This window comes from Nannospalax galili, unplaced genomic scaffold (genome assembly GCF_000622305.1).
Source record: "Nannospalax galili isolate Female #2095 unplaced genomic scaffold, S.galili_v1.0 scaffold768, whole genome shotgun sequence".
NCBI classification, from domain to species: domain Eukaryota; kingdom Metazoa; phylum Chordata; class Mammalia; order Rodentia; family Spalacidae; genus Nannospalax; species Nannospalax galili.
Genome location: NW_008360317.1, coordinates 7258670 through 7277154, shown reverse-complemented (window position 1 = coordinate 7277154; position 18485 = coordinate 7258670). Strand labels below are relative to the sequence as shown.

At 43.1% G+C, this 18485-nt stretch overlaps 1 long non-coding RNA gene across 1 annotated transcript in view; it reads right to left on the bottom strand.

Annotated features, from left to right (window-relative positions):
- The window catches only part of LOC115068747, a 36124-nt gene that overhangs the window by 9413 nt on the left and 8226 nt on the right, over positions 1-18485 (bottom strand). The window lies entirely within an intron of this gene.

The following is an 18485-nucleotide window of genomic DNA, read 5'->3' as shown; positions in this document are numbered from 1 at the left end:
ATAAACAATTTTCTATCAGAGGCAAATTTGTAAATTCCCAGGAAAAATATTTGAGGCTGTTGGATCTGAGAAGTATATAGAAAGTGGGGGAAGAGCGGACCAAACGCCACCCTCCTAACAGCTTTAGAACAAGTCTTGGGAAGAAGTTTCAAATTAAAGTGCTTAAAACATCTGGCTTTCATTTGAAATATAATTAGAAATGTATCTTAATATGTAAGGAATTTTAAAAGCCAAGAGGAAGTACAGTTCTGGGTGACTGAGTGATGTCATTGTCCTGGCATGAAGAGGAATACTGACCGAAGACTATTTGGTAGTATTTAGAGAGGGTTTTTTTTCTTTTTTTTCTTTTTCCCTGTGTTAAATTACTGTTCCTAAAAGTTATTTACAAATGAAACAAGTATAGAAAGAATCTGATTCTATCACACAAGAATCGGAACCAGAGGCTGCCAAGGCCGATGGTGTGAGGGGGAAAAAGGGCTGAAGAGACAGCATGTTCAGAGTGCCAGTCTAGTATTTCCATTCCCTGCCCTTTCTCACTCCTGTTTGTTTTTCTTCTATTTTCCACTCCAGGAGTAATGAAGAAAGAGGAGTATGTATTTGATTAGAGAACTAAAACGATAAACATTTGCCTGCCCTGTACAGCATCTTCGCTGAGCCTGGTGGACAGCTCCAGGCCAGCAACCTTCTGTTCCACAGCTTCCTAATCACAGACCAGGGACATTCCAGAAAGCACTATGGGAGCAATATATGTTGTGGTTTGTTAACTCATGACACATAGCAATTATAACCTACCATGATCTTTTCATGAAAAGAAGGATGTTTTAATAAGAGAATAGTAGACATAACCTCAGAAAAATTCCAGAAATACCCTTAGTTTGCAAAATTAACTCCTTTTTTTTTTGGTTTTTTTAAGACAGGGCCTCCCTGTAACCCCAGCTGGCCTGGAACTCCCTATGTAGGCCAGACTGGCCTCGAACTCACAGAGATCCGCCTGCCTCTGCCTCCTGCGTACTGGGATCAAAGGCACATGCCACCATGACTGGCTGCAAAATTAACTTTTAATTCTCCTAATTCTCAGACTCAAGTCTTAGGAAAAGCCAGTTGATATAAGCTATAGTAAGATTAAAAATATTATATTCATATACATAAATGCCTATATGCCTGTATTTGTGTTTTTATAGATACATATATATGGGTACATATATACATATACATAGTATATAAGCATATAGCTTTTCTTTTAAAAATTTTAGTGTTAGCAGTGAACATTGCAAGCTACAATAACTGGTTGGGCAAGATAGGCCCATGGGTGCTGTAGTGGCATGAATATTATGCGGGTAACCAACTGCTTCCTGATTGGATATAAAGCCCTCTCCACAAGAGGAAACACATGACTGGTACTATAAATCTGGTCAAGAACTCATGGCTGAGGAGATCAGAGTCCTCAGGGATGAACCCTACTATTATTTTGCTCAATGATATAGTATCAAACTGCCCTCTAAATCCATAGATTAGTGCAGCCCTCAGATCTCATCAGTTTATTTGTGCAGTGGATAGTAGTTATTGAAGAAATAGCTGATTAAAATGCAGAGTAAATGTCAGTGGAGTGCTCAACCATCAATGAGCATCTAGAATCACACTCCTTCCCCAAAAGGCTCAGGGTCATGAGTGGAAGATGGGGCAGAAAAACTGTAAAAGCCAGAGGTCTCAGAGGCCCAGAATGAAACATGGTCTTCAGAACATGGTAGGCTGGCTGCACTTGTGAACTCACAGCAGCTGTGGGCACCTGCATAAGACCTGTATAGCAGTCAACATTCTAGAATGGAGGGGGGAAAGACTCATGAGCACCCATCCCTAACTGAAGAGCTATTGACAGTTGATGGTTGCTTGGGGAGGGAGAGTCCATTTTCTTTGAGGATATGGCCCCTGGTAGATCAACCATGCTCTATAGATGGTCACACCCCCATGAGCATAGGGCGCCACTAATTGGACTCCATGGGTTAAGAAAACAAAAGAGGACATGAAGTTGGGAGGAAGCTGAGGGGGTGGGATGAGGACCTTAGGGGAGTTAGGGGGAAAGAGTAGGGAAAGAATATGACTGAAATACAATTATGCATATATGAAATTCTCAAATAATTAAAATCTGTAGTTATACATAACAAAATTTATCATCTTGATCATTTTTGTTATTTAATCATATTTATTTTTCCTTTACAAAGATTGATTATCTTGGGAATTATTGCTTGGCATTGGGAATAACTTAGATCCAACCTGCAGTGTTTCTTCCAGGAGGCCAACACGGAGCATTTACTATGTGACAAGCACCTGCCTAATTGGTTTACATAGATCATTTAATTCCCATAATTTAAAAGCTTGCTCCTAATATTACATTTTTCAGATAAAGAAATAAATCACGGGGTGGTTAAGCCATCTGCTCTAGGTCACATAGTATTTGATGGAGCCTGACTTTCAACCCAGCCTGTCTGGTTTCAGTACGGCCCATATTCCTTTAGCATGAGAGGCTGAATATTCATGCATTCTATTATTTAGTAAATGTTGATTAAGAAATTACTATATGCTAGGCACTGTGACAGACCCCAGGGACTACAGGGATTACTGAGAAAATCCTGTAGGTCCTGAGTTTCAGGACAGGGGACACATATCCCATCCTGATTTCTCACTGATAGAAAGATTGTCCTCATCTTCCCAGGAAGAAATGAATCTCTCCACTCATTAATGGGAAGCAGTGTCTTATAATGGCTGACCAGGTGGTGGTAATCTGGGAGACATATCCTACCAGACCTAGGAGGATTTCCTGGCCATGCTTTCCTTGGTAGTCTACAGATTGAGGATGGGACCCTGGAGGAAGCCTGGCTCATTCTCTGCTGTCTGGAGATGCTATTGTGCACAGCTTCTACAGAGCCTGCCCCTAAGCCCAGCACCCATCATCTGTCATCCCCGGGCTTAGAGTCACTTGTGACAAGACCTAGAAACAAGAAAGACACTGTCTTCCAGTGGAAAGTCATCATTAGGTAGAACTCAGTTTCCACTAGGGATCTGCTCCAACTTGGGAAGCCAGGCATTCAAGCCAGCACAGCTATACCTACAAAGGCTTTTATGATGGCTAATCTTGGTTGTCAACTTGACACATCTGGGAAGACAGAATCTCCATCAGATTGGCCTGTGAGACATTTTCTTGATTGCTAATTAATGTAGGAAGGCCCAGTCCACTGTAGGTGGTACCATCCCTGGATAGGTGGGCCTGGCTGTTAAAAGTAACTGAGCAAGCCACACAAATAGAGCCAGTAAACAGTGTTCCTCTGTGGTCTCTGCTTGGGTTGCTGCTTCCAGGTTCCTGCCTTCAGCTGCTGCCCTGGCTCCCCTCCATTACAAACTGCAACCTGTAAGTTGAAATAAACCCTTTCATTCCCAAGTTGTTTTGGGTCAGTGTTTTATCAACAAACCAAACCAAACTAGAATAGTTTCCAAACACTACCAGTTGTGGTACGACATGTAAGGTAAACTAGGACCTAGGAAGCCTAGGGGGAAAGGTTCCTCTCTAGATTAGGGGGTGGGGTAGGCTGGTGACTCAGTGTTGTAACATGGCATGTGAGCTGAGTACTGGAGGACACCAGGCATCTGAGGCTGTGAGCACATTGGTGGAAAGAGTTTCCACATTGGACAGGAACAAGTGAGGACAGATGAGGACATGGCTCACTGGGATGTCTAGGAAGCAGCATGCTTCTCAGAATGTCTGCAGCTTGGGTGGGGGGAGAAACGAGGACAGGCAGAGAAAGAATCCTGAAAAGCACTGAATGTCATATCAAGGCCCTTCATATTTGACTCTGTCTTACATCATTTTCTGTCACTGTGACAGAATATCAGAGACAGGGTAATTTATAAGGGAAAGAAGTTTATTCAGGTTCATGGTTCTAGAGGTTGGAAATCCAAGTGTTAGGCAGCCACATATGGCAAGGACCTCACACTGCATCCTAATTCTCAGAGAAGCAGACAAGGCAAGTGGGTGCATATAAAAAAGACAAGCCAAAGGGGGTGAGCAGGCTTGCTTTATATCAACCTGTTTTTGAGGCAACTAACCAATCACTGGAGCACTTCACTAATGCACTAATGCCTCTTTACGAGATCTTATAGCCTGTCTTAGTTTGCTTCTTTATTGCTGTGACAAAACACTGACCAATATCAACTTGGGGTAGAATGGGTTTATTTGTCTCACATCTCCTGGGTCACAGTTTATCACTGAGGGAGCCCAAGGTAGGAACTCAGGGCAGAAACCTGGAGACAGGAGCTGAAGCACAGGCCATGGAAGAATGCTGCTTACTGGCTTGCTCACCTGGCCCATGCTCAGCCTGCTTTCTTATACAACACAGGACCATAGGTCAGGAACCTAGAATCAGGAGCTGGAGCACAGGCCATGGAGGAATGCGGCTTACTGGCTTGCTCCTCCGGCCCCTTCTCAGCCTGCTTTCTTATGCCACAGGGGCCCACCTGCCCAGGGTGGCACCACCCACAATGGGCTGGGCCCTCCCACATCACTCAACAATCAAGAAAATACTCCACAGACATGGTCACAAGTGAGTCCAATGGAGGCAGTTCTCCAATTGAGGTCCCCTCTACCCAGGTGTGTCAAATTAACAACTAACGGTATCCAGCACACATCCCACCCTCTGTCCCAATCTCTCAATACAATTACATTGGGAATCAGACTTCAGCATGAATTTCTGAGGGGATATTAAGTGGGGAGTGGTTGTAATCAATTTTGCATTTTGGCAAGGTTTCCCACCCATAGTGTAGAAAACAAGGGACTAGGGGCCTGCTTGGAGACTGGGGCATTGACCTGTCAAAGGAGGATGAGACTTTGAAATGCAGAAGTACTGTGGGGAGGTAGAGGGAAAAGATGGAAGGGATGCCTCTGGATCACAGTGTGATGAGCTTTGGGAGATGGGCAAAGGCTATGCTATGCCCAGCTCCTTCAATGGTCCATAGAGCTAGGCATCATTTTTACCAGCTTACCTTAGGCTGACTGTCTTCTGATTGCCAGGGACACCCATGAGATAGGAAGGGCCTTCCTGTGTCATGACTTTGACTCCATTTTTGTTTTTCTCCTTCCTCTTGGCATACAGCATGGTACCCACTGATGCTCTGAGGGACAGTTCTGCCTCTGTCCCCTGGAATGGCAGGCCCCTCCCCAGCACAGTGTCCCTCCTTTGTCACTCTTGTCTCGTCTACCAGTAACTGGTTTTGTAAGTTTTTCTGAGCATTCTTTCCCTCCTCCCCAGCCAGTTTACAGTAAGCTTTCTTAATCAAACTACCACCTCCAGGCAAGCAGTTCTGCCCCTTGCTCTGTCTGGCAGGAACTCTATCCCACTGGCTCCCATCAGCTTGCTCCCTGCTCAGCTATCTGTCCATCTATTTTGGGTCCGTTCTGCCTAGTGCTGGCAGATTTAAACATCACACTCTTCAGTGATCTGACCTGCCCAAAGGCATGCATACTGTGGGTCTTTGGATGGCAATTAAAGGTGATTTGGGAGGATCTGAGGTCAGCAGATGGGCTTGGACCACACTAATAGGTAGCTAGAGCAAGTCTCATTACTCCCCTACCACCTCACCTAAATGCACATGACCACAGAAAAATCTTCTGTATTCTTCCTATGCAACATCTCCCATCTCTGTCTGAGACTGAGTCCTGCTTGTGAGAAAACAGCTGGATCCAGAACAAATCTGCAGATCTCAGAACCAGTTAAATTCAGTTGACAATCAACAAGGCTGTTGAGGACTAAAGATCTCAAGTTTCCTTCTAGGCCCCGTATCCCGGAGGATTTGCCTATCAAACACAGTTGATTGATGTTGGACAGGCAGGCACGGAGAAGGCTGGCAGCCCAGGACTGCTTTGTGGGAGTCTGGCCATCTAGCACGTTCATCTGCGGTTTTCTACTTTCCCATGAAGAGGATTCATGTGGATGGGAATTAGAGTCAAACATGGCTTGATTACAGAGCATGCTCTGCTAATGAAAAGATATTGCTCCATAAAATCTGTCACTAAGAACACAGGCAAAGATCACTCCATCAGTACCACCTCTAATGGACAGACCAGCCAAGCCAAGCAGTCAAGCCAACAGCCCCAGGGTAACAACTTGCAGCCCCGCCTGTCACTTCTCCTGACCTATCTGGTTCTGAAATGCTGGAAGAGATCTGGGGATACAAAGCCAGGGACTGGGCTCTTAGGTTTCTGTCATCTCAGGATCAAGTCGACAGGTTCCTTAATTTTCAGATTTCCATTTTCTCATCTAAAACCATCAAATCTTTAAAAAGACATGGAAGGACACTAAATTACATTTCATTTATTTATTTTGTGTGTGATGAGTGAGGTGGGGGGTGCTTGTGCCACGGTGTGTGGGTAAAGGTCAGAGGATAGTTCCAGAGCTAGTTCTGTCCTTCCACCATGTGGGTCCCAGGGATTAAACTCAAAGTTTGTTAGCCTTGATGGCAAGCGCCTGAGCCACTTCAATGGCCTCTTGAAGGAAGTTAACTGAGAAAACTCTTGCTTTCAATACAGGAGCAGTAAAATTAGAATCTTTATAAATGTTGCCTCAAAGTATTTATTAACTTTTAAAATATATTCACTTATTAAGCAGTTACCCACAGAGTGATAAATGTGGAGGTATAATCCTGTTAAACAGGCTTGTCTCTGTTTCCCTCTCTGATGGCCTCCCGCCCCTCAAGGCAATGGGACAGCAGGAAGACGCTCTGGTTTTACTGTCTCAGACTTGACAGGCCAGAGCAGACATGCAGTGCCCACTCAAGATTGGGTTTCTGAGCAGACACTGAGTCTCAAGGCAGAGATAAGTTTGTTATGGGTTGACTGAAATGTCCCCCATAGGTTTGAATGCTTGTTCTCTACCTAGGGTTGCTTTGGGGGAGACTGTGGAACCTTTAGGACATGGGACCTAGATGTCAGAAGTAAAACAGCAGGAATGGGCTCTTGAAGGTAATACCCACCTCTGGTTATGGTCAGAATTCTCTGCCTCCTCACCTGTGAGGAATCATAAGCCACTGCTGCCTGCTTCTGCTCTATGGACAGAGAAGCTCCAGCCACTGTGCCTTCCCACCATTAAGAACTGTGTTAGTCCCTGAAAACTGTGGGCCCAAATCAACCTCTCCTCCCTTAAGTTGTTTCTGACACATGCATTCATATTTTGTTATAGTGATGAGAAAAGTAACTAACACAGAATTTAAATGAGGAAATTTTAAGTCTCAAGAAAGAAGGCCTTGATGGACTTGAGGTAAAAAGTTTGTGTTGTAAAGGATAGAGGGAGGAATGATGAGATGAAAGTGAGGTTTTCTTGCCAAAAGAATAATCCAGATCACTTCGCAGGCAGAAAGACTGTGTGGGAGGCAAGGTGCTAACAATGTCCCTGAGGTGGCCAAGGGATGTGGGGCAGGGGCTGGGTCAGTGTCTTAGGGCTCCAATGTGCCTGCTGTGGAAGGCAAACATGGCCCCCTCACCAGTCCACATGGGGAAGGCCGGAGCAACCTCTACTAAGTATCTCATGTCCCCAGTATGGAACATCTAACCTTTATCAACTCTCCTTCTGTGATAGTTTCAGTTGTCAACTTGACACTATCTAGACTCATCTGGGAAGGGAGCCTCGTTAAGGGGCTGTCTGAATTTGATTAATTTGTGGTTCTGTCTGTGGGGAATTATCTAGAGTGAATTGATTGAGGTGGGAACACCTGCACAGTATGGGTGGCACCACTCCCTGGATGGGAAATCCTTGACCATTAGAGTGAAGAAATTGAGCTAAGCACCAGCATGCACACGTTAATTCTTTGCTCTCTACTCTTGGCTGCAGATGTTATGTGACCAGCTGCTTCAAGCCCCTTCTGCCTTGACTTCCCTGAAATGATGGGCTGTGACCTGGAACTGTAAGCCAAATACACTCTTGCTCACCTAAGTTGCTTTTGCCAGAGTATTTTATCACAGGAACAGGAAAGGAAGACACCTTTTGTAAGGGACAAAAAGATAATGGAGGGTCAGACAGCTCATCGGGTAGGGAGTGGGTGTGACTGCATGGACTGGGATGTGGCCAGGATATCGAGCCTCAGGGTAGGTAAAGGGTGGAATGATGCTGCAGCACTTATGACATCACATCCTCTACTGCTACAGTGGGTGTCCGGTTGCAAAGAAGGATGAGTGGATGCAGTTCTGAAAGCAGAGTCATTTCTACCTATAGGGCTATCTCTTCTCAATCCACCTCTTACCCATCTATATGACACTTTATTTATTTAATTGCTTTTATTTTATATGTACGAGTGTTGTGTCTGCATGTATGTAAGTGAACCTGTGTTGTACACTGCCAACAGCAGACAGAAAAGGGTATTGGAGGCCATACAACTGGAGTTACAAATGGCTGTTAGCTACCATGTGGGTACTGGGAACTGAACCCAGGTCCTCTGCAAGAGCAGTCAGTGCTCTTTAACTGCTGATCCAGCTCTCCAGCCCTGATGCTTTTTTTTTTTAAGATTTATTTATTATTTTTTAATTTATGTGTGTGTGTGCCTATGTGGATTTATGTGGCCCATGTATGTGTAGTGCCTGAAGAGTTCTGACGGCAGCAGATCTCCTGGAACTGGAGTTACAGACAGTTGTGAGCTGCCTGATGTAGGTGCTAGGAACCAAACTTCGGTTTTCTGCAAGAACAATGCATGCTCCTAACTGCTGAGCCATCTCTCCAGCCTTATATAACACTTTTTAATTCTCAGAATACCAGTTTACAACCCATTCTGTTCATACTTTAGTATAAACAAATTCACCAGATAATCTGCTTTTCTCGTTTTACTAGAAAATAATCAGATGGAAAGAAAGCATGGTAGAGGACTCAAAAGAGCTCTAGCTTTAGGAGAAAGGGAGATGGGAAAAAATGGAACAAAACAAAAATCAAGCTGAAATTCCAAAAAGAATAGATTTTGGATTTGTTTGGTTGGTTTTGGTAGTCACGGTCTTGCTGTGTTGTTCAACTGACCTTAAATTCTTGGGCTCCAGTGATTGTCCTGCTTCAGCTTCCCAAGTGGCTGGGACTACAGGTATATGCCACTGGTCCTGGTTAAAACATTTATTTTCCTTATTTTCTCCAGTATCCAGACTGCCCATTCCTTGGATATCACTTCTCTTAGCATACATGTAACGGATTCCTGTGGGTTCCCATGGCAAAACTTCACTACAGAGGACCAACTGGTCCTTTGAAGTCACTGTAGCACTTGGTGCTGAAATCATGAAACAGTTAATATATTCTCAGTTGAGAGTCTCCTTCCTTCATTTGACAAATATGGATCTAACACTGTGCTAGACAGAGGTGAATGTAACAGGGAGGATGTCTTCACCTGTACGATGAAAACAACTGTACCTTTTGTCTAATTATGGAGACTATGCTTTAAGAAGAAAAAAATGTTTATTGGCCCAGGTAGGGGTTAGTGTGTATGTGTGTATGTGTGTGCAGGCACTTGTGACTTAAAGTATAATAAAATGGGTTAGTCATTGGGAGTTTTCATTTTATCTGTTTTAAACAAATTCAGCTCAATTAAAAGTGATTATCTTAGCTGCCCATTTTGCAATTCAAGCACTGTCTCATTATTTCTGTGGTAATAATGTTATAAGTAGAAAATAAATTCCTCAAAAGTCATTTCTAGTACATGAACACTGGAAATTAACGACAGCAACAACAAAATCCAGAGAAAAACACTTCAACACATGCGTTTTTATTTTTTTAAGTGAATTAAACCAAACACTTAAGAAACAACCTTGTTACTATTTCTTTGATGTGTTTTTTTCTGCAAAGGACATGCTAAGAATTGTTTTAAATGTGCTTGTTCAAACTGAGGCTAAGACTGGCTTTTGCCATCAGCAGTGTCCCTTATTCCCCTCCATGCCAGAGTTCTGTGATACTATGCAAAGGGTCTTTTCCAAGCCCCCATTCTGTTAACTGAACGTGTGCCAGTTGAAATTCCTTAAATGGTAGCAGGGAGGACCTTCTTTTTGCTTGGGAGGCAGCAGGAGACTAATCCATTAGGAGTCTGAGGGCTGTTTGCCCTGGCATATACCAACCTAATCCTAAAGACCCCACCAGGACTGGTGCATTGTTTTTGTGGGACCTTGTGAAAGATGAAGGTGGCAGGTCCCTGTTCAAAAATTATGAGGAATTAAAAAAATATTTTATTTTTATTTTATGTGTATGAGTGTATTGCCTGCATGTATGTGAGTGTACACCTGTCATGAGGTCAGAAGAGGGCTTTGGATTTCCCTAGAACTGGAGTTAAGGACAGTTTGTAGCTGCCATGTGGGTGCTGGGAATTGAACCTGGGTCTTCTGCAAGAGCAGTCAGTGTTCTTAACTGCTGACCCATCCCTCCAGCCCCAATTGTGAGGAATTTTAAGATGGTGACAGCAGGGCATTATACCAGCACAGGCCGTTTTGAGTAGGAGGATGTCACTCCTGGACAGACAGCTTTCATGGACACTGGAACATTCTCTTCCTGACCTGAGATCTGCAGCACATCTGCTCTCCTCCTAGGCTCTGACTCCATCCTTCTGGTTCCAGGACACATGCTCTCCCTCTAGCTCTCCCTTCCTTCTTAACTCCAGCACTTTTTTTTTTTTTTTTCAGTCTTTTTAGAGACAGGGTCTCTCTGTAGCCCCAGTTAGCTTGGAGCTCGCTATGTAGACCAGGCTGGCCTTGAACTCACAGAGATCCACCTGCCTCTATCTTTTGAGTGCTGGGATTAAAGGCATGCACTACCATGCCCAGCAACTCCAGCATTTTGACACTTGTGGATATATGACCTAACCAATATCTGCATTCAAACCCAAGGCCTGTTCCAAGACTCGTTCTAACCCTCATACATGAGTCATTCAGAACTTTCTTGTGAACTCTAAGCTTTATTCTATTTGACATCAAACTGGATGGCTATTCCCCAGTCTTTGAGGGTTCCCTCAGATGTGACCCAGTGGCCGGGTGGGATGGTCTGAGCATGCTTAGCGGGCCAAGAAAGAGCTGTCCTTTTCAATTGATGTTGATTCCTCAAGTCTCCCCATTTCCAAAAGCTAGATCCAGGATCTGGGGATGAAGATGTACCCAAGGCCCAGGACAAATATTCAACCACAGCACTGCTTGAACCAGAGCTGTGAGCCTCCCCCAGCACGTGCTCTACAGGAAGAGGAAATGCTCCACACATCTCTCAGCCTGGCTTTGTGGAAACTGTTTTGAGATGGTTCTCATCTAGCAGTGTAACTCGATGACTCACAAAAGAGTCTATTCATGGACCTTTTCTTCAGAGGACTCAATGAAATGACTCACACCTCTATTTACTAGACTCTATTGGGAATGTTAGGTAAAATCCTTTCCCCTGGGAACAGGAAGTTTTTGATGTTTCTTGTACAGAGGACACAGGGACATAATCACAGCAGGCAGGCTGACTTTCTCAGTCAGGGATGCTAATAGGGTCAACAGAACAGGATTGTGAGTTTTTGTGTTAGGCAACTTTCTATCACTATAGCAAGTACTATTAACCAACTTATAAGGAGGAAAGATTTATTGTGGCTCAAGGTTTCAATTCTAGCCCATACTTGATGAGCTGGTACTGCTGTAAGCAGCATGTCACAGCAGGGATGCGTGATGAAGCAGAGCTGCTCACTTCATGCTGGGGAAGCAAAGAAAGAATGTGGGAAACAGGGGGCCCCACAGTCCTCCCTCCTCTCTTTTTTTTTTTTTTTTTTTCTGTTTTGAAACAGGGTCTTGTTATGTAACCTAGTCTGGCCTGAAACTCATAATCCTCCTGCCTCAGCCTCCCAAGTGCTAAGAGTGCAGGTGTGCACTATCACACCCAGCTGCATAATCTCCTTTGAAGACACACCCCCATGACTTAAAGACCTCCCTTTAACTTAAAAAAAAAAAATTGTTGTGCTTTTATATATTTCATACAACAGTTCTTAATCCAATTTACACTCCCCATCTTCATCCATGCCCCTCCCCACACATACCCCTGCCACTGGACCTCATGTATTACATCTTACATGTTAAATCCCATCCAGTCAAGCATTAGTACCCAGATGTCCCTCGGTGCAAATTCATCCACTGGAGTTGGAGTCTAGTCAGCCTATCTAGAGGTAAGTAAGGTCTACTCTCCCCTCACCCAATAGTAATCAGACTCCAACAGTTCCCAGGCCAGGGCTGGCCCACCACCCATTTCCCTCGCTCCACTTAGACCCCAACTCTTAAAAGATCCACTACCTCCTGATAGCACTAAAAGGGATACCAGGGACTGGAGAGATGGCTCAATGGTTAAAAGCACTGACTGCTCTTGCAGAGAGCAGAGGTTGGGTTTCCGGCATCCACATGGTCTCTAACAACTGCAACTCCAGTTCCAGGTGATCTGATGCCCTCTTCTGGCCTCTGTGGGTACTGTATGACATGGGTACACTTACATGCACATAGGCAAGACACTCATACACATTAAATGAAAATAAATAGAAAAACATTTAAAAAATAAAAGGGAGACCAATTCTTTAACATGTGGGTATTTGGAGGGCATTCTAGATTCAAACTGCAACAGTTAAAAATTTTTATATTGGCAGGTGGATCTCTGTGAATTCAAGGCCAGCCTGGTCTACATAGTGAGTTCCAGGACAGCTGGGGCTACAGGGAGACCCTGCCTCAAAAAGACCAAAAAAAAAATTTTTTTTTTTAATATTTATTCTTTGTGTGCATAGTGGTTTGCTTGCATGTATGTTTATGCACCACATGTATGCTTAATGCCTGTGGAGGCCACAAGAGGGAGTGGGATCCAATGTAACTGAAGTTGCAGATAGTTGTAAGATTCCATATGGGTGCTGGGAACTGAACCCAGGCCCTCTGCAAGAGCATCAGTGTGTTCTTAATCTCTGAACCATCTCTCCAGCTCCAATGGTTTTTAGGAAGCATATTTAACTATTGTTTTAAAAATCTAAATTAACTACGTATGGTGGTACACATCTTTAATCCCATTCCTTGGGAGCCAGAGGCAGGTGGATCTCAGTAAGATGGAGGACAGCTCTACATAGCAAATTCTAGGCCAGCTGGGGATACAGGGAGACCCTGTATCAAAAAAACAAAACAAGCCCCCCCCAAATTAATGGACAGTAAGACTGGACAGTATTTCCTGTTTGAATATTTAAGAGAGACTGAGAGAAGAAAGCTTTGCAAGGGTGCATTGGCCAAAGGCTCTATCACTGAGTCTTAGGAATTTTGGGCTGTGACTTAACCCTATTGGGGACACTAAGGCATCTTTTGTCAATGGGAAGCAAAGGGAGGTGGAATCAGACTGCTGTTATTATGAATATTGCAAAAGAAAGACCATCTACTCACCATTGCAGACAGCCTCAGGCAGGCAGGGCAAGCAACAACCAGGTAGGGGAGGGACTTCACACTAGAGGGTGGCAGACCACAGAGCAGGTACCCCAGTACCTGCAGAAACTCGGGGACATCTCCCTTTCCCCAGTGCCACAGAACAAATAAGCCACACTCCCCTGCTCCAAATATCAGGTACCATTCTTGGGAAAGAAGCAGAGGGAAGGGAATGCTATCAATCAGAGAGAATGACCAGTCACAGGAGAAGCAAGACACTACCTAAAGAAACTGCTGAAGACCAGGCGAGGTGACACATGGATATAATCCCAGAGCTTGGGAGGATGGGGAAGGAGGATTGAGAGTTGGAGGCAGAAGGTGGGGAGGGAGAGAGGGATGAAGGAAGGAAAGAAAGAATTTAAACTTTCAGATAACCCATGACATCACCACAGTATGGCTGCTTAAACAAAATCTGCATAATGATAGCACCAGCTTGCATGACAATGTGGATGGGGGAAACTTCATGGGGTCCTACCCCTAGATGAAGCACTACAGGAAATCAGTGGATGCTGAGGGAGGGGGAATCAGTTTTCTCCAGGGACTAGCTCCCTGGGAGGTTATCTAATCCCAAGTGGTCAGCCCTAAACACATGTACACATGAGCACTATGAAATGAACTCAGTGTATTATACACATGTGTGTGTATGTAACAATGATCAAAGAAGACAAATTGGCAGGCAGGGTGGACATGACAGAAGTTGGAGGTGGGAGAGGGAGGAGTGGAAATTATGTAAATACAGTGCTCACGTATGAAATTCTCAAAAAAATTAATAAAAAAATAAAAATATATTGTCAAAACAAATGAACTAAACTTTAACCCAAACCAGACGTTTCATTAAGCATTTCCTGTAGCCATTGGATGGGACATGGGAAAATGATGAGGTTATATGTGAACCAAACAAAATCATTCCGTTTTGGTCTACGTGTCATGCACAAGTAAGCAATTTCAAATTGGATACTTGTTATATGCCAGATACTACACTAGATGGGGGAGGGGGAGTGGCAAAAATATCTATGAATAGTTCAAGTGATAGATATGTAAATAATTGCTCCAGTTCTGTTGAAAAGTTCTATGGCAGAGAGTATTATAGGTGCCTGGGGGCAGAGGAGGGACATTTATTTTAGAATAAAGACCCAGAAAAGGTTTCCTGGGAGTGGAAACTTGAACTGAATTTGGAAAAATAAGTAGGTGTCAGCTAGAATTTAGGCTCAAGCTGAAGAAATGAGGGAAGCACGGTCCATGCCAGAACTGTAACCAAGAGATGGCCAAGGAAGGAAATCTATGATAAAGCAAATGAAGGAAGCAGATCCCATTGGCTGGATACCAGGAGGAGTCAAGAGATGACGCTGCAGGGATAATGGTGACCAGGGAGGGACTTCTAAGTACCGGTGTTTGACTTTTGTCTTGAAAGCTATGGTGAATTGTGGAAGAATTATGACTAAGGGCTGAACAGGACCAGACTCATTTGAAAAAGACCATTGATCTCCATCGGCATAGCGGCTGTGATCTCAGCAGACTGCCAGAGAGTGCCAGGTTCTGGCCTCCCTCTGGCATAGCGGCTGAGAATGCACTGGACTGCCTGAGAGCACCCGGATCCTGTCTCTACATGGTGCTGATCTGAAGCCATAGGTTCCCCCAAAATAAAACTTGGGAGAACCCGAACCCTGTACCAACCAGCTTTACATAACCAATAAGGAAAGGACCTAGGCACCCTGATAATACAAACAGAAGTATACTTCAACTTAATTCTCATATCAGAATCATAAACAACAAAAGAAATTCACATGCCAAAATCACAACGAAAGAATAATAAAATGGAAAGCCAAAACACTGTGTCCCCACCAAACTCCACCAGTCCTGCAGAAGAGTTCTACAAAGAGAACACCCTAGAGATAACCCAGGACACTGAATTTAAAAAAACAGAGGCAGGCAGATCTCTGTGCAGAAATGAAGAATGTACAAAACTCATAAGCCAACTTGAAACAATAGGGGAAAGCCTCACCCCTAGAATGAATGAAATAGAAAACAGAATATCAACACTGGAGGATAAAGTTGAAGAATTGGACCACTCAAGCAAAGATTATGGAAAATTCAAAAAAAAACAAAACACAAACAGGAATGGAATATGAAAGAGATGTGGGACACCATGAAAAGACCAAATCTATATATCATAGGAATAGAAGAAGGAGAAGAATTTCAGGTTAGTGGTATTAACCAGATCTTAAACAGGATTGTAGAAGAGAATTTCCCAAAATTAAGGAAAGACATCCCCATACAAATACAGAAAGCACATAGAACACCAAATAGACAGGGTCAGAAAAGAAACTCCCCATGACATATTGTCCTAGTTTGCTTCTTCATTGCTGTGACAAAATACTCTGACCACTACCAACTTGGGGAGGAAAAGGTTTATTTATCTTACATCTCTTGGGTCACGGTTCATCAGGGACCCCAAGGTAGGACCTCAGGGAAGGAACCTGGAGGCAGGAGCTGGAGCACAGGCCAGGGAGGAACGCTGCTTACTGGCTTGCTCCCCTGGCCCCTGCTCAGCCTGCTTTCTTATGCAACATAGGCCCACCTGCTCAGGGGTGGCACCACCCACAGTGGGCTGGGCCCTGCCACATCACTCAACGATCAAGAAGGTGCACCATGGAAATGGCCACAGGCCAGTCCAATGAAGGAAATTCCCCAACTGAGGCTCCCTCAACCCAGGTGTGTCAAGTTGACACTAAAGCTGTCCAGCACACATATCATAGTAAAAACACTAAATACCCATACAAATACAAAAAGAACACAGAACACCAAATAGACAGGACCAGAAAAGAAACATCCCCATGAAAATCCATCAGAATTACAGCTGACTTTTCAGTGCAAACTATGAGAGCCAGAAGAGCCTGGACCACAATATTCCCAGTTTGAAATGACCACAGACACCAGCCCAGAATAATTTACCCAGCAAAAATGTCTCTTATAATTGAGGGGGAAAGAAAAATCTTCCATGACATGAATAGCCTGAAAGAATACGTGTCCACAAAACCAGCACTTCAAAGAATACTTGAAGCAATACAGAGAGCAGAGAGAGAAATAACAATACCCCAGGGGCAATGAAAGATAATAAATGAAGGTATAATTGAAGAAACACAAAATTAGACAGAGAACACAAAGAGCAATCAAATGGACAGCAACCATAACACATCTGTCAATAATAACCTTAGATATCAATAGACTGACCTCCCCAATCAAAAGACACAGGCTAAGTGAATAGATTAAGAAAGAAAATCCATCTCTTTGCTGTCTATAAGAAACCCATCTCAAACCTTCAAGGACAGGCACTACCTTAAGGTAAAAGGATGGAAAAGAATATTCCAAGCAAATGGCACTAAGAAACAAGCAGGGGTTGCAATTATAATATCTGAAAAAAATAGACTTCAAAGTAAAACTAGTAAGAAGAGATAAGAAGGGCCACTTCATTCTGATCAAAGGACCAGTTAACCAAGAAGTCCTTAACATATATGCACCAAACTCTTTTGCACCCAAATTCATAAAAACAACACTACAGGTCTTTAAGACACAGATTAACCCCAGCTCAGTAATAGTAGTGGACTTCAATACCCCACTGTCTCCATTAGACAGGTCAACTGGACAAAGAATAAACAGAGAGACGTCTGAATTAAATGATACCATACATCAAGTGGACCTAACAGACATTTTTTGAATATTCCAACTAAGTACCAAAGAAAACACTCTACTCAGCACCCCATGGAACTTTTTTAAAAAATTGACCACATATTGGGCCACAAAATAAACCTCAAGAAATACAAAAAAATTGAAATAATTCCATGCATTCTATCACACCACAATGCAATAAAGCTCAAAACCAACACTGGACAAAGCCCTAGTCACTACACGAACTCATGGCAATTAAACAACACATTCCTAAACAATGAGTGAGTCAAAGGAGAAATTGAGAAAGAAATGAAAGAATTCCTGGAATTCAAAGAAAAGGACAATACAATGCAACACAACCTCTGGGACACTGTAAAAGCAGTCCTAAGAGGGAAGTTTATAGCTCTAAGTGCCTACATTAAAAAATTAGACAGAGCCCAAATAAAAGACCTAACACTGCAACTCGAGACACTGGAAAGGCAAGAACAAATGAAACCCAAACCCAGCAGATGAGAAGAAATAACAAAAATCAGAGCAGAAATTAATGAATTAGAAACAAAGAAAACAATACAAAGAATCAATGAATCTAAGAGCTGGTTCTTTGAAAAGCTAAACAAGATAGATAGACCCCCTAGTCCAGTTAACAAAAAGAAAGAAAGAGAAAATCCAAATCAACAAAATCAGAGATGAAAGGGAAACATTACAACAGACACCCAAAAGATCCAGACCATTACAAAGGAATATTTCAAAAACCTATGTACTACTAAATCTGAAAATCTAAAGGAAATGGATGGATATCTAAAATCATGAGAACCACCAAAGTTAAACCAAGAAGAGATCAACAGTTTAAACAGACCCATAAAACATAAGGAAATCAAAACAGTAATACAAAGCCTCCCAACTAAAAAAAGCCCAGGCCCAGATGGATTTACCAGACATTTAAAGAAGACCTCCAACCAATACTTCCTAAATTATTCAAGATGATAGAAACAGAGGGAGAACTCCCAAATTCCTTCTACAAAGCCAGAATCACTCTAATACCCAAACCCAGTAAAGACAACCAAAAAAGTAAACTATAGATCCATGTCCTTAATGAACATAGATGCAAAAATTCTCAACAAAATACCTGCAAACCACATACAGACACACAAAAAAGATCATGCACCATGATCCAGTAGGTTTTATTGCAGAGATGCAGGAATGGTTCAATATATACAAGTCAATAAACATCATTAATCATATAAATGAACTCAAAGACAAAAACCACATCGTCATCTCAATAGATGCAGAAAAGGCTTTTTACAAAATTCAGCATACATTTATGTTCAAAGTCCTAGAGGGAACTGGACTGGAGGGAACATACCTC